This window comes from Heptranchias perlo, chromosome 8 (genome assembly GCF_035084215.1).
Source record: "Heptranchias perlo isolate sHepPer1 chromosome 8, sHepPer1.hap1, whole genome shotgun sequence".
NCBI classification, from domain to species: Eukaryota; Metazoa; Chordata; class Chondrichthyes; order Hexanchiformes; family Hexanchidae; genus Heptranchias; species Heptranchias perlo.
Window position 1 is genome coordinate 15,803,384 of NC_090332.1, and position 13,159 is coordinate 15,816,542.

The window sequence follows — 13,159 nt, forward strand, 5'->3', positions numbered from 1 at the left end:
TGATCCCTCCAGCGCCGCCAGTGGTCATGGCCTCAGCGATGCCCTTTCCCATGATTTCCAGCACTGTCTTCTCCATGGGGGTTAAAACGTGTAGGCGTGCTTGTCCTCCTCCGGATGTTTCTTGCTGCCTCCTGTTATGCTCCACCTTCTCCCGCAAGAAAGAGGGAACTGTGTCAGTGAGCATCCTGCAAGATATTTAGGTGATGTCATGGTTGAATATCTGCCAGCGTGTGTGAGTTGTGAGTTGTGGGTGTGCGGCTTGCAACAGTGCTAAGTGTGTGAATGTGAGGTAAACTATATGAATTGAAGGGTTGAGTACTGATTGATACAGATTGTTGGTAGGTGGGTGATGGAGTGTAGTAAATTGAGCAGTGGATGGGGCTTATGATGCAGTTGGTAGGATAAGCCATTTCAAGATTGAACTCACTCACCGTGACATCTCGTATCAGATTATTGAACTTCTTCCTGCACTGTATCCATGTTCTTGGAGCTATGCTTCTGGCATTGACATCTGCCGTTTCTTCATCTCACTGCCTCCTGAACATATGTCTGGAGGGCCTCCTGGCTCCCCTGTGGATACAGGATGTCCCTCCTTCTCTCCAACTCTTGTACCAAGGCCTCCGGTGCATTATCAGAGAACCTTGGTGCACGTTCTCTCGCAAGTTGAGACATCTTCACAAAACGTCATCCAAATCAATCCACTTCCTGACGCCAATTCCATCAGCCACGTCCCCTTTAAGAGGTGCAGGCTGCCTTTAAGTAGCGCTAGCATTTTATATTCCAGGGATTTTTAGAGGGTATTTTTGGAAAAATCTTGGGGCACAGCTACTTCCTCCTTCCCCAATCGTACTCATAAATGATCATAAATAACACGCAAGTTAGCAGATTTGATTTTAAGAACTGTTTTCATTGTGTAGTTTAGCTGGATTTTCATGTATTAAGTGGAGATGTGGACATATCTCTTGATTCAAACTGCACATCCATCATTCACAGTGAAATGCAATGTTCAGCACCTGATGGGACAGGTCAGTTTATTGACTGACTAATTGGTGCTATTTTGAAATGTATCATAGTTTTTATTCATATACACCGGGAAATATGTCAGGACCCCTGCTCTTGCGTGCAGGCAATGAACAGCGCAGGTAGGGCTGGCTGCACGCAGCAATCATTTAAATCAGCAGGCAGCACAAATTTAATGTGCTGCCTGCATCGCTATGAATGGGTGCTGCTTAATCATGTACCGTGATCCCCACACTAATTTTTGGGGGTTATCCAATTTAACCCACTAGCTCTCTAAGGAGAGCTAGTTGCAGATAAGGGTCAACGAGTTGGGGAGTATGCTGTGTCCAGGGCGAATTATACACAATTGTTTCTTTTTACTTCTCAATTCTTTACTTGATTTACTTCTTTCATTTCGGTCATATGGGAAAGACGGTAAACAGAGTTTAGGGCCTGTAAAATGAAAGAGAACACTAGTTTTGAAAAATTATTTTATTTCCGGGGTCTAGGAGGCACAGTGGGTTAGTAGCCCTGTCCTTTCAGCCTGGTAATCAGGTCAAATCCTCCGCCTGTGAAAATGAAATTAGTTTAGTCAGTTTTAGATGATATCCTAGAGGGTGTGAGTCCACAACATAGAAATTCCCAGAATTTTATGCTAATTGGCATTAAATTGTCAACTATTTCACTCAGAGTCCACCTTGTCTGGGAATTAGGTACTAGTCTGAGTGCAGTGTTACAGAAGAATAGAAGGAGCCTTTCTTCTATTTGGGAGTTCTTAATGTTGGCACTGGGCAGGAAAATGTTTCATTCTTGAGCATTAATACCCCTCTCCTTGAAAAACATAGAAATTCGCCTCACTAAATTAAAAAAGGAAAGGAAAGATCTGGCATTTAGCACCTGGGTAGTTCATTGCCAAACACTCAGGAATGTCTGATATTTCTTGAAACAGGATAACAACAACAACTTCCATTAATATAACACCTTTAACTCATTAAAAAAAATGCCTAGGTACTATGTTTTGTTCTCAGGCTGTGGACAACACTGGCAAGGCCACATTTATTGCCCATCATTAGTTGCCCTGAGAAGGTGGTGATGGACTTGCTCCTTGAACTGATGCAGTTCTTGTGGTGATGGTGCTCCCAAATTGGGAGTTAGGTAAAGAATTCCAGGATATTGACCCAGTTAAAATTACCCCCAAAGAGAGATCTGAGGTGATAAGCAGATCTGAAATTGCAAGAGACAATGAAGTGTTTCTGTAAGGCTCAAATTTGCAAATAACAGATCAAAAAATTGTGGCAGATTACTTCTTGTGTGTTATGACACGCAAGACCTTAATTACGTTGGATTCAGCAGCAAATTAGCAAAAATATTCCTGCATCAGAGACCTTTCCTGTTTTTGGTTGTTATATGTCTTTGGTACTTTCCCAAACTGCCATATAGCAGCTGCTGCCATCTTCAGAAGACTGTCATGGAGCAGAGTAATGGATTCCACAACATTAAAACTCTAACTATTCATAAGTATAAAAAACAAAAATCATTTAACTGTTAATGGCCAAATTACACGCAATAACAACTGTGCTGTAGTGTGTTGGGGGCTTTAATACCCTCTCAGAGGCTGGGTGACAGTTTAGGACGTGGGCTGATAGTCCTTACAGCCTGCAAAACACTCCAACCCATTTCTAGGTGACGCATGTAACCATTATAAAATAAAATTGTGGAGACAGCAATTTCTGTTATAAATTACGCATTTGTAGGCTGTGGACAAATCCTAGGAAAACTGTGCCTTATATTGTTCCCTGCTACCTTCAGATAGATTACATCCTGTGGTAACAGAAAGAAAACAACAACTTTCTATATGACGAGGTGTCATCCTTATACTGATTCGATAGACACGCAGCTGGTATCTCACACAGAGGCTGAAACGATTAAAAAGATCCTCGGTTAGATGTAAATCTATTGCAATGTAGCAGGGAAAGGAGAGGTGGCTACAGTTGTGCAATGTGTCCCAGGAGGTTTTAGAAGTTAAGAAGGAAGAAATGTGATAAATGAAAAGGCCGTTTTCCCCAGCGGGCAATAGAAATGGCTCAGGTCAGCATCCCGTCAATGGTTCTCATTGTCATCGTCACTCTCAGCAAAATCCTGGGAACATTAAGAGAAAGCTGACACTTAAAATATTAGTTGGGAAATCCTGTGAAAAATCACTGAGCTAAAGCGCCCACAGGGTGTGTGAAGCAGCAGAGTGTCAAGAGGAATCGATGCCTTAAATGTGCTATTGGAAATTCACTTAATCTGATTTAAATACTGAAAGCTAATCCATGGAGAGGATTGCGTGTTCAAATCTCTCCGGCTGTAAAACATTCTCAACTGTTGACTGGAGGTGGTTTCTTGATGCCCCAATATTTTATTTTTGAGCTTAGGCTGAGAAATGAGGAAAAAGCAGCATATGTCACATGGAACTGCAGAGCAAACTTTCCCTGGAGGCCAACTTGGTGGAGTGTCAATTGAATTGTTGGAGCAGCATGTTCTTGACTCTTGTACTCAGCTGTTCCAGGAATGTGGCTGGCTCAAAACCTTCTCCACTCCATTGACCACACCCTTTAAGGATACTTTAATCTTAATTCTTCCCTGCCTGTCTATACATTGCAGCACCTGCCCCGCCCTGCCCCCTCTCTCCTTTGAATTCATTGACCTGCTTTCCTCCCTAAATCTCTCCCTGAATACTAATTCTCCTACCCATATTCACAGTCACCCCTTCGACCTTTAAATATACTATGGATTCTCTATTCCCATGGTCTTTATCACGGACAAGGCCATCTCCGGTCATCCTAGTATCCCTCAACACCTATATCCCCTACCCCATTCCAACTGCACTTCCTTCTGTGTTCAGATTGAATCTATCATCTTCAGCCCTCCCGTAACTTCATACCTTTGCTACTGCTTCAATTCCGTTCTCTAGTCATTCTCTCAGGCTGATCTAGACTGTTCACAATCTTGGTGTCCTATTTGACACCAAGCTGAACTTCTGACCCCATAGACTCTCCCTCACAAAGACCAGCTACTTCCACCTACATAACATTACCTGCCTCCACCCCACCTTAGCGCATCTGCTGATAAAATACTGATCCATGCCTTTGTCACTGCCAGACTCGTCTATTCTAATGCTCTCCCATCCTCTGTAAACTTCAGGCCAATCAAAACTCTGCTGCCCATTTCTTATCCTGCATCAGGTCCTGCTTACCCGTCACTCCTTTCCTTACTGACCTACATTGGCTCCCAGTCCCCCTTCTGTTTAATTCCATTCATCAGATTACACCTTTCTCTGTAACCTCCTCCAGCCCCTCAACTCACCCCCAGATTTTCCATTCTTCTGACTCTGGTCTTTTGTGCATCCCCCTTTCATCGCCCCACCATTGGTGACCAGACCTTCAGCCACCTAGTCCCTAGGCTCTGAAATATTTTCCCTAAATCCATCTGCCTCTCCACGCCCCCTCTCCTCCTTTAAGGCCCACTTCAAACTTAAAATCAAACCCCACCTTTTGACCAAGCTTTTGGTTAAATATATCCTTCTTTCGCTCGATGTCCAATTTTGTTTGCTTACACATCTGTGAATTGCCTTGAGGTGTTTTTCTATGCTATATGAATGTACGTTGTTGTTGTTTGTTTTGGTGTCAGCCTAAGAACTGGGGGATCCGCACCGACATGGCACTGCTTGGTGAACAGGTGTTTTTTAGTGATTGATCCTATGCTTCTTACAATTGGTTGGTTGTAAAACCTCTGATAGCAGATCGATTTCAGTAAAAATCATTTCCCCCCTCTCCTCTCCGTGGAAGGTGTAAAGGTGCTTACTCTTGGTGGATTACAGATCTATGCATGCAAGCAACCGTTTGATCTCTCACTCAAGTGGCCATTCTTCGGGGTAGTAATCCGTCTCAGGCCGGAGCATAAAACAGGTCGTTTCGCATATGGCGCCCGTTATACGCCCTGCTTGATATTCTGTCCCATTGAAATCAATGCAATTGAATATGGGCGGGGTGAATAGCGGGTGGCCTGTGTGAAACTGCCCGAGCTGGATTACTACCCCTACATGTGTGAGCCTAGCCTGTGAATATCAGCAGGTTTGTCAACTGTGGAGCACATCACAGGCAAACCCAATCCTGTCATCTCTCAAAATCCACCAGGTATTGTTCAGGACTTTGGATATTGATCAAGGCTTTAGGTATTGATCAGGGCTTTGGGTATTGATCAGGGCTTTGACCCTTGATTGATCTTTCACTTTCTATTCTAGGGGCACTGAGACCACATACAGTCTGGCTCCTTGCTGACCTGAATGGCTCAGTTCTACAGTGGGCAGTTACTACAGCTGGCCCATCAAGGAGCACAAATTTAGCATGTGAATTAATGACACATTCAGTGCAGGATTTCAAAAACTTAAAGTAGTAGAAGAGAAATTCACTTTAGCAACTCTTTGAAGTGTTACATTTACAGAATCCTCATCTCAATATTTGAATTATGGAATTAACAGACAGAATGTCAACCCTGAAATTTGAAATGCTGCTGAAAAACAGAAGTGAACTTGTGTTGTCAGCCGTGAGGGAACTGAACTGATTGTAATTGTTGTGGATGTGTAACATGGGCTGTCCAACAGCTGGTTTATTAATGCATGGAGGCGGCCCTGTGGGTCTGCCAACGTTTGTGACGTTGCACAGAGGAGAGACACTACTACAATTTCCACGGTGGCTGCTTATTTTTTTAGCTGTTATAATCCTTGAGATCAGTACAGGTGTTTGAAACTGCTGATTTGGAAGCAAGACACTGTGAACAGATGCATTGCTAATCGGAGATCTGCACTGCACTCCAGGTCAGTGAGCAAGCTAATACAATGTTGGGTGGTGTATAAGGCTATTGGTTTTGAGTAATGAGCCACTTTTCACATGGGACTGGGAGCAATGCTTGGAAAATGCACACAGAATTCCCTCTGCAATCTCCCTTAGACTGTATTTAAATACATTTCTGTACTCTGGTGAAAATCAAAAATTCTGTTTATTTTGAACAACTTGATGTACGTTTTTAATTAAGATAAATTACCATATACAACCAGCCTTGCTTGGAAGAAACAGATCAGGGATCTCCTAAGGTCATTGACCTGGCAGATGTTAAGGAATGTTTTCTTTAACTGAACTGCATAATCGCTACACTACTGTACCCTGAGATCAATTTATTCCAGCAGCAATGCAATAACAATTAACCCAAACCTTCATTACAGACTTTCAGAAGTTCAGTTACATTAGAAAAGAAAATGTCTCGAAACAATGTTCTGACAAGATAGGATTTAAATAGAGTGTAATGGATAATTGGAAATGATCACAAAGCAACCATCTTAACTAGGAGGCCAAATCAGCATCACCTGAACCTAGAAATGTCAAAATACTAATACTTTAATATAAAATATTTTTACAGTTAAATTTATTAGAGAAGTGATATTCAGTTCTGGGTTTATTTCTTTTTCCTCCAGTGGATGGAGACTGATGATAAGAATGCCATGTGAAATTTGTGGACCAAAGTGCTGTGGGATTTATTAAAAATTAATATGCTGCATTCCTAGATAAAATAGTTGGGCAGACAGACCTGTCACCTTCTTTTTAAAGTATTTAACTCTCACTCGGGTGTTTCACAGGAACATGGGAACAGGAATAGGCCATTCAACCCCTCGAGCCTGTTCCGCCATTCAATCAGATCATGGCTGATCTGTACCCCAACTCCATTTACCCGTCTTTGCTAATATTCTTTGATACCCTGACTGAACAAAAGTCAATCAACCTGTCTTGAAAATCTCAATTGACCCAGCATCTACAGCCTTTTGGGGAGCACGTTCCAGGTTTCCACTACCCTTTGTGTGAAAAAGTGCTTCCAGATTTCACTCCTGAATGGCCTACCTGTAATTTTAAGATTATACCCTGTTTTGGATTTCCCCACTGGACAAAATAGTTTCTCTGTATCTATCGTATTGAATCCCTTAATCATTTTAAGCACCTTGATTAGATAACCCTTCAACCATCCAAACTCAACGGAAAGCCAAATTTATCCAACCTGTCCTCATAATTTTACCCTTTAAGCCCTGGTATCATTCTGGTGAATCTGCGCTGTACCCTCTCCAAGGCCAATATATCTTTCTTGAGCTTTGGTGCCCAAAGTTGAATGCAGATGGGGTCTGACCAAGGCTCTGTACAACTGAAGCATCACTTCATCCCTTTTAAATCCCAACCCCCTTGAGATAAAGGCCAACATTCTATTAGTCTTTTTTATTATTTATTGTACCTGTGCAATAGCTTATAGTGGTTTGTGTACACAGACACCTAAATCTCTTTGCTCCTCCACAGTTCCTAGTCTCTCACCATTAAGAAAATAGTCTCCCTGTGGACTTTTTGAGTACAAGTTCTGTTGGTGTGCTGCAGCTGGTAGTGAATCCAGCAGCTGATCTCCACAGATTGGGAGGATTTTCTATCTTACTGTGATTCATTCTGAAGGAAACATTTCTTGATGGTATTAGTACTGTTGTATTGCAATAGTTCAGAGAATCATACAGCACAGAAGGAGGCCATTTGGCCGATCATGCCTGTGCCAGCTCTTTGAAAGAGCTATCCAATTAGTCCCACTACTCTTTCCCCATAGCCCTGCAAATTTTTCCTTTTCAAGTATATATCCAATTCCCTTTTGAAAGTTACTATTGAATCTGCTTCCACATTCAGGCAATGCGTTCCAGATCATAACAGCTCGCTGCATAAAAAAAATTCTCCCCATCTCCCCTCTGGTTCTTTTGCCAATTATCTTAAATCTGCATCCTCTGGTTACTGATTCTCTTGGCAGTGGAAACAGTTTCTCCTTATTTACTCTATCAAAACCATTCATGATTTTGAACGCCTCTATCTAATTTCCTCTTAACCATCTCTGTTCTGAGGAGAGCATCCCCAGCTTCTCCAGTCTCTCCACATAACTAGAATCCCTCATCCCCGGTATCTCCTCTGCATCCTCTCGCAGTTATAATTAGTTTAATCCTTAATTTCCTGTCGATTGGAGGGATTGATTTTACTCATGAGCACTACGGGCAATAAGTGCAGTCCTTGCTCATAACAACAACAATTTGCATTTATATAGCACCTTTTACGTATTAAAGTGTCCCAAGGAGCTTCACAGGAGTGATTATCAAACAAAATTTGACACCGAGCCACATAAGGAAATATTAGGACAGGTGACCAACAGCTTGGCCAAAGAGGTAGGTTTTAAGGAGCGACTTATAGGAGGTTAGAGAGGGAGAGGCAGAGAGGTTTAGGGAGGGAATTCCAGAGCTTACGGCCTAGGCAGCTGAAGGCATGGCCGCCAATGGTGGAGCGATTAGAGTCGGGGATGTTCATGTGTGGAATAATGGCTTGCCATTATGCATTCCATTAATACCACAGCTGTTGTGTAAAATATAATCGAGGAACATCCTAATAATGGATTAAGTTTATTTTAGTTAATTGTCTTAGACACAGAGGGCCCTTTAACACTTTCCACAAAGCGGCTTCTACCTCTGTGTACATGGTTTCATCCACCATCTTAAAAATCCAATGAGCAGGAACTTAACATTATGGGTGAACACATGATCATTTACTGTTAATATTAATAACTTTTTTTTAAACTGGACCAAAATATAATTTAAATTTACTAGTGCTATTCCACGGTATTAGTTCTAAATACCAGTAACAAGGCCATACCCTTGGTTGTGTTGAGTTTCCCAGCTGACAGTTTTAATGTGAGAAATTTAAATGAGCTCTGTAACATATTATTAAAATATGATTGGTGCTTTGCCTGAGTTTGTTGAGGGAGTGAGTGCAGTAATGCAAAGCAGCGCTGTTCCCCTACGGCTGAATAAATGATTCAAGAGAGAGATCAATAAACCAAAAACAAAAAATGGATTTGTCAGTCTGTATCCTCACACAAGTCATATAAATTCTCATACAGAATAGAGATTGAAGCATTTTTCATCCATATTGATTATTAATAACACAGCGTGGAAAAGAAACTAAAAGTAAGTTACTGAAGGGTTTTATATTGAATGACCCAGAGATTCTGATATTAGTTAAAGTCAAAAGTTGTAACAATATTTATGGTATTGTCTTACTTGCACTCTACATGCTCACCAAATGGTTAATCTGTGCATTCCATCTGAATATTTCAAGCGTTATTTTTCGAGAACTCGAAGCATACAAAATATTAATGGAATTGAACATTGGATAATGAACTATGGAAAGCTCACAGAAGCAGGTTACGGTGCTGATACTGAATGAAATAAAGATTAAACACATCAGTAAACATCAGCTGGAAGTGCACATTCCCTGCTTTCATGAGCTCATATTTGCATTTATTGCAGCAAAGGAATGACTGTGGTGTTCAGAAATACTAGAGTCGAAAATATTGGTTTATGATTGACTTTGAGAGGCTGTCTGTTCGACATTCAATAATTGACTTCAATGGAAAGGAGAATCAGGCTGAGTGTATAACAGGCGGCTGATTCATGTTACACCCTCGCTGAAGTTGATAATTCTGCCCTTGGTGTGAAGGTGAGTGGAGAATATTAAAAGGTTGCTACACCCAGGAGTGAAGTCTTCGTGAGACTTCACCTCTCGGTCTTACTTATTAACCCGCACTCAAAAAGAGCTTTGCTTTTGAAGGATTAATTAGGGATCTGCTTATCTGCACCTTTATTAAAAGATATGGAGCTCTCAGCAGCATCATAGGGCCATGAATGCATTCAAATTGGTGTCAATGGCCTTTGAGCATTCAGTTAGGAATGCACAGCATCAAATTAATAAATTCACTTGCTTTAAATTGCAGAGTTTTATGTGTCATTCTTGAAGTACTTAGAACTAGTTATTACAACATGAGCTAAGCTCATTGACCTTTTCATTGGTAGCTTTTATTCTTAATTTCTTATATTTTAGTTTAAAAATATTGCCCGTTATATCTTAAAGGTTAAAAATATAAAATGTGAATTAGACCTTCAATAATGGAAGCAGAGGATGTGATGGACTTCAATTTCAAGAAATTAGAATTTTTTTGCTATCTGGTTTGCATTTTAGAAATCCCCACACATTTGCTCCAAAAACAGGCAAGTGGCAATCCTAGTCCCGGGGAATCCTTAATTTCCCTTTGGGAAACGAGTTCACCACTGGCAATACCAGTTTGGGGAGGAACTGTTATCAAGGTGGCCCAGAGGTACAACATGTTCCTGCACCAACTCTTTATCTTCGTTTTTTTTATTCATGGTTAGTAGTTGGTGAGAAAAAGCCAACTGAAGGCCAGAGGTTTCTCCACAATGAGTACCTGCATGTTGGAACAAATGTCTTCAGTGATGGGTATAATTTCAAAGTTTGCAGATGACGCAAAACTCAGAAATGTAGTAAACAATGTGGAGGATAGTAACAGACTTCAGGAGGACATAGACAGACTGGTGAAATGGGCAGACACCTGGCAGATGAAATTTAACGCAGAGAAGTGTGAAGTGATACATTTTGGTGGGAAGAATGAGGAGAGGCAATATAAACTAACTGTTACAATTTTAAAGGGGGTGCAGGAACAGAGAGACCTGGGGGTGTTTGTATACAAATCTTTGAAGATGGTAGCACAAGTTGAGAAAGCTGTTAAAAAAGCATAGAGGCATAGAGTACAAAAGCAAGGAAGTTATGCACAACCTTTATAAAACACTGGTTAGACCACAGCTAGAGCATTGTGTTCAATTCTGGGTACCACACTTTAGGAAAGGTGTCAAGACCTTAGAGAGGGTGCTGAGGAAATTTACTAGAATCTTGGTCCCTGCTGCAAACTCCGTTCCCTAGCCATCGACTCCAACCCTCTCCCTGGCCACTGTCTGAGGCTGAACCAGACCGTTCGCAACCTTGGCCTCCTATTTGACCCTGAGATAGGCTTCTGACCACATATCTGCTCCATCACCAAGACCGCCTACTTCCACCTCCATAACATCGCCTGTCTCTGCCCCTACCTCAGCTCATCTGCTGCTGAAACACTCATCCATGTCTTTGGTACCTCCAGACTCGACTATTCCAATGGTCTCCTGGCTGTTCTCCCATCTTCCACCCTCCATAAACTTGAGCTCATCCAAAATTCAGCTGCCCGTATCCTAACTCACACCATGTCCCGTTCACCCATCACCCCTGCGCTCCCTGACCGACATTGGCTCCCCGTCCGGGAACGCCTCGATTTTAAAATTCTCATCCTTGTTTTTAAATCCCTCCATGGCCTCGCCCCTCCCTATCGCTGTAACCTCCTCCAGCCCTACAACCCTCCGAGATCTCTGCTCTCCTCCAATTCTTGCCTCTTGCGCATCCCCGATTTTAATCGCACCACCGTTGGCGGCCGTGCCTTCAGCTGCCTAGGCCCTAAGCTCTGGAATTCCTTCCCTAAATGTCTCTACCTCTCTATTTCTCTCTCCTCCAGTTAAGACGCTCCTTAAAACCTACCTCCACCTGTCCTAATACCTCCTTATGTGGCTCGGTGTGAAATTTTGTTTGAATACAATCCTGTGAAGCGCCTTGGGACATTTTACTACGATAAAGGCGCTATATAAATGCAAGTTATTGTTGTTGTAGAATAGTACCAGGGATGAGGGACTTCAGTTATGTGAAGGGACTGGAGAAGCTGGGGTTGTTCTTCATAGAGCAGAGAAGGATAAGAGGAGATTTGATAGAGGTTTTCAAAATCATGAACGGTTTTGATAAAGTAAATAAGGAGAAACTGTTTCCAGTGACAGAAGGCTCAGAAACCAGAGGACACAGATTTAAGGTGATTGGCAAAAGAGCCAGAGATGACATGAGGAAACATTTTTTTACACAGCGAGTTGTTATGATCTGGAATGCACTGCCCGAAAGGGTGGTGGAAGCAGATTCAATAGTAACTTTCAAAAGGGAATTGGATAAATACTTGAAGGGAAATAATTTACAGGACTATAGGGAAAGAGCAGGGGAATGGAACTAATTGGATAGCTCTTTCAAAGCGCCAGCACAGGCACGATGGGCCGAATAGCCTCCTCCTGTGCTATACCTACAAAACTATGCCTCATTCTTAGAGCCTCCAATCTAACCTCTTCCATTTTCTCATCATTGTCCCCTTCATAACAAAGGAATAAAGAGACTCATATGGGGAATTGTATATCCTCAGTCCAAAACTGTACTTTTTACAGAACTGACTAAAAGTAGCAGCAAAAGTCTCGATAGAACCATAAAAGTACCAAAAACAGATTGATCTGCAAACAAAGTACGACCAACAGTCAATTGCGGCAAACCAAATAACCTCCTCCACTGTCAGGGATACTGCCACGGTGCTCCTGTATAGTGGCGGTAATAAGTTAGAGTGGGTTTGGGGTTGAAGTTGGGCCAGAGAGATTAGTTAGCAATGTCCACTTGCCCCACTTAAATGCAGCGGGGTTTACTCCTGGAGGATCTTAACGAGGACTGGTAATTTGTTTTGGAAGGATAATTTGGCGCAATATTAGACCATTATTTTTGAAGCTTAAGGCTTTACCAGCCCATTTTAGGCCTCAAAGCCACCCAAAACAGATAGTAATTCTCGGGAAAGTCGAGCCCTAAGTGTATATATTCATGCTTTTTATATCGGGATCATTGACAACAAATATTTGATCTTTTTGCAAACAAATGGTTACCCTCCTAAATTGAAACCAAAATAATCACAAAAAAGTCACTCACCCCTTCTCGACCTGAGCTAGCTTTCTACTCCAAAGACATTTTTATGCATTAAAGTATGGGTGGGACTTTTCCATACTGTACTCAATGACTAAATTGAGTGCACACATACCACATATGGCTGAAGAATGTTATGAATATATAGAATGCTCTTAGAGTCTGGCAATAGACAGTGATCAAATGTATGTTTGTCCAGTATTCTTGCTCCTTCTTTATTCTCACTCACTCTCACACATGCTCATGCACACACTATGGATTGTAATAATGAGACTGATAAATGGTGCCAGTTTGGGGTGATGGACTCATGTCGACCAGGAATTGTATTCAGACTGCCAAAATTAATGTCACTTGTGACCTATAACAGCTAAAAGAGAGAGGGACCGTTGTCCCATCCATCTGTCTGTCTG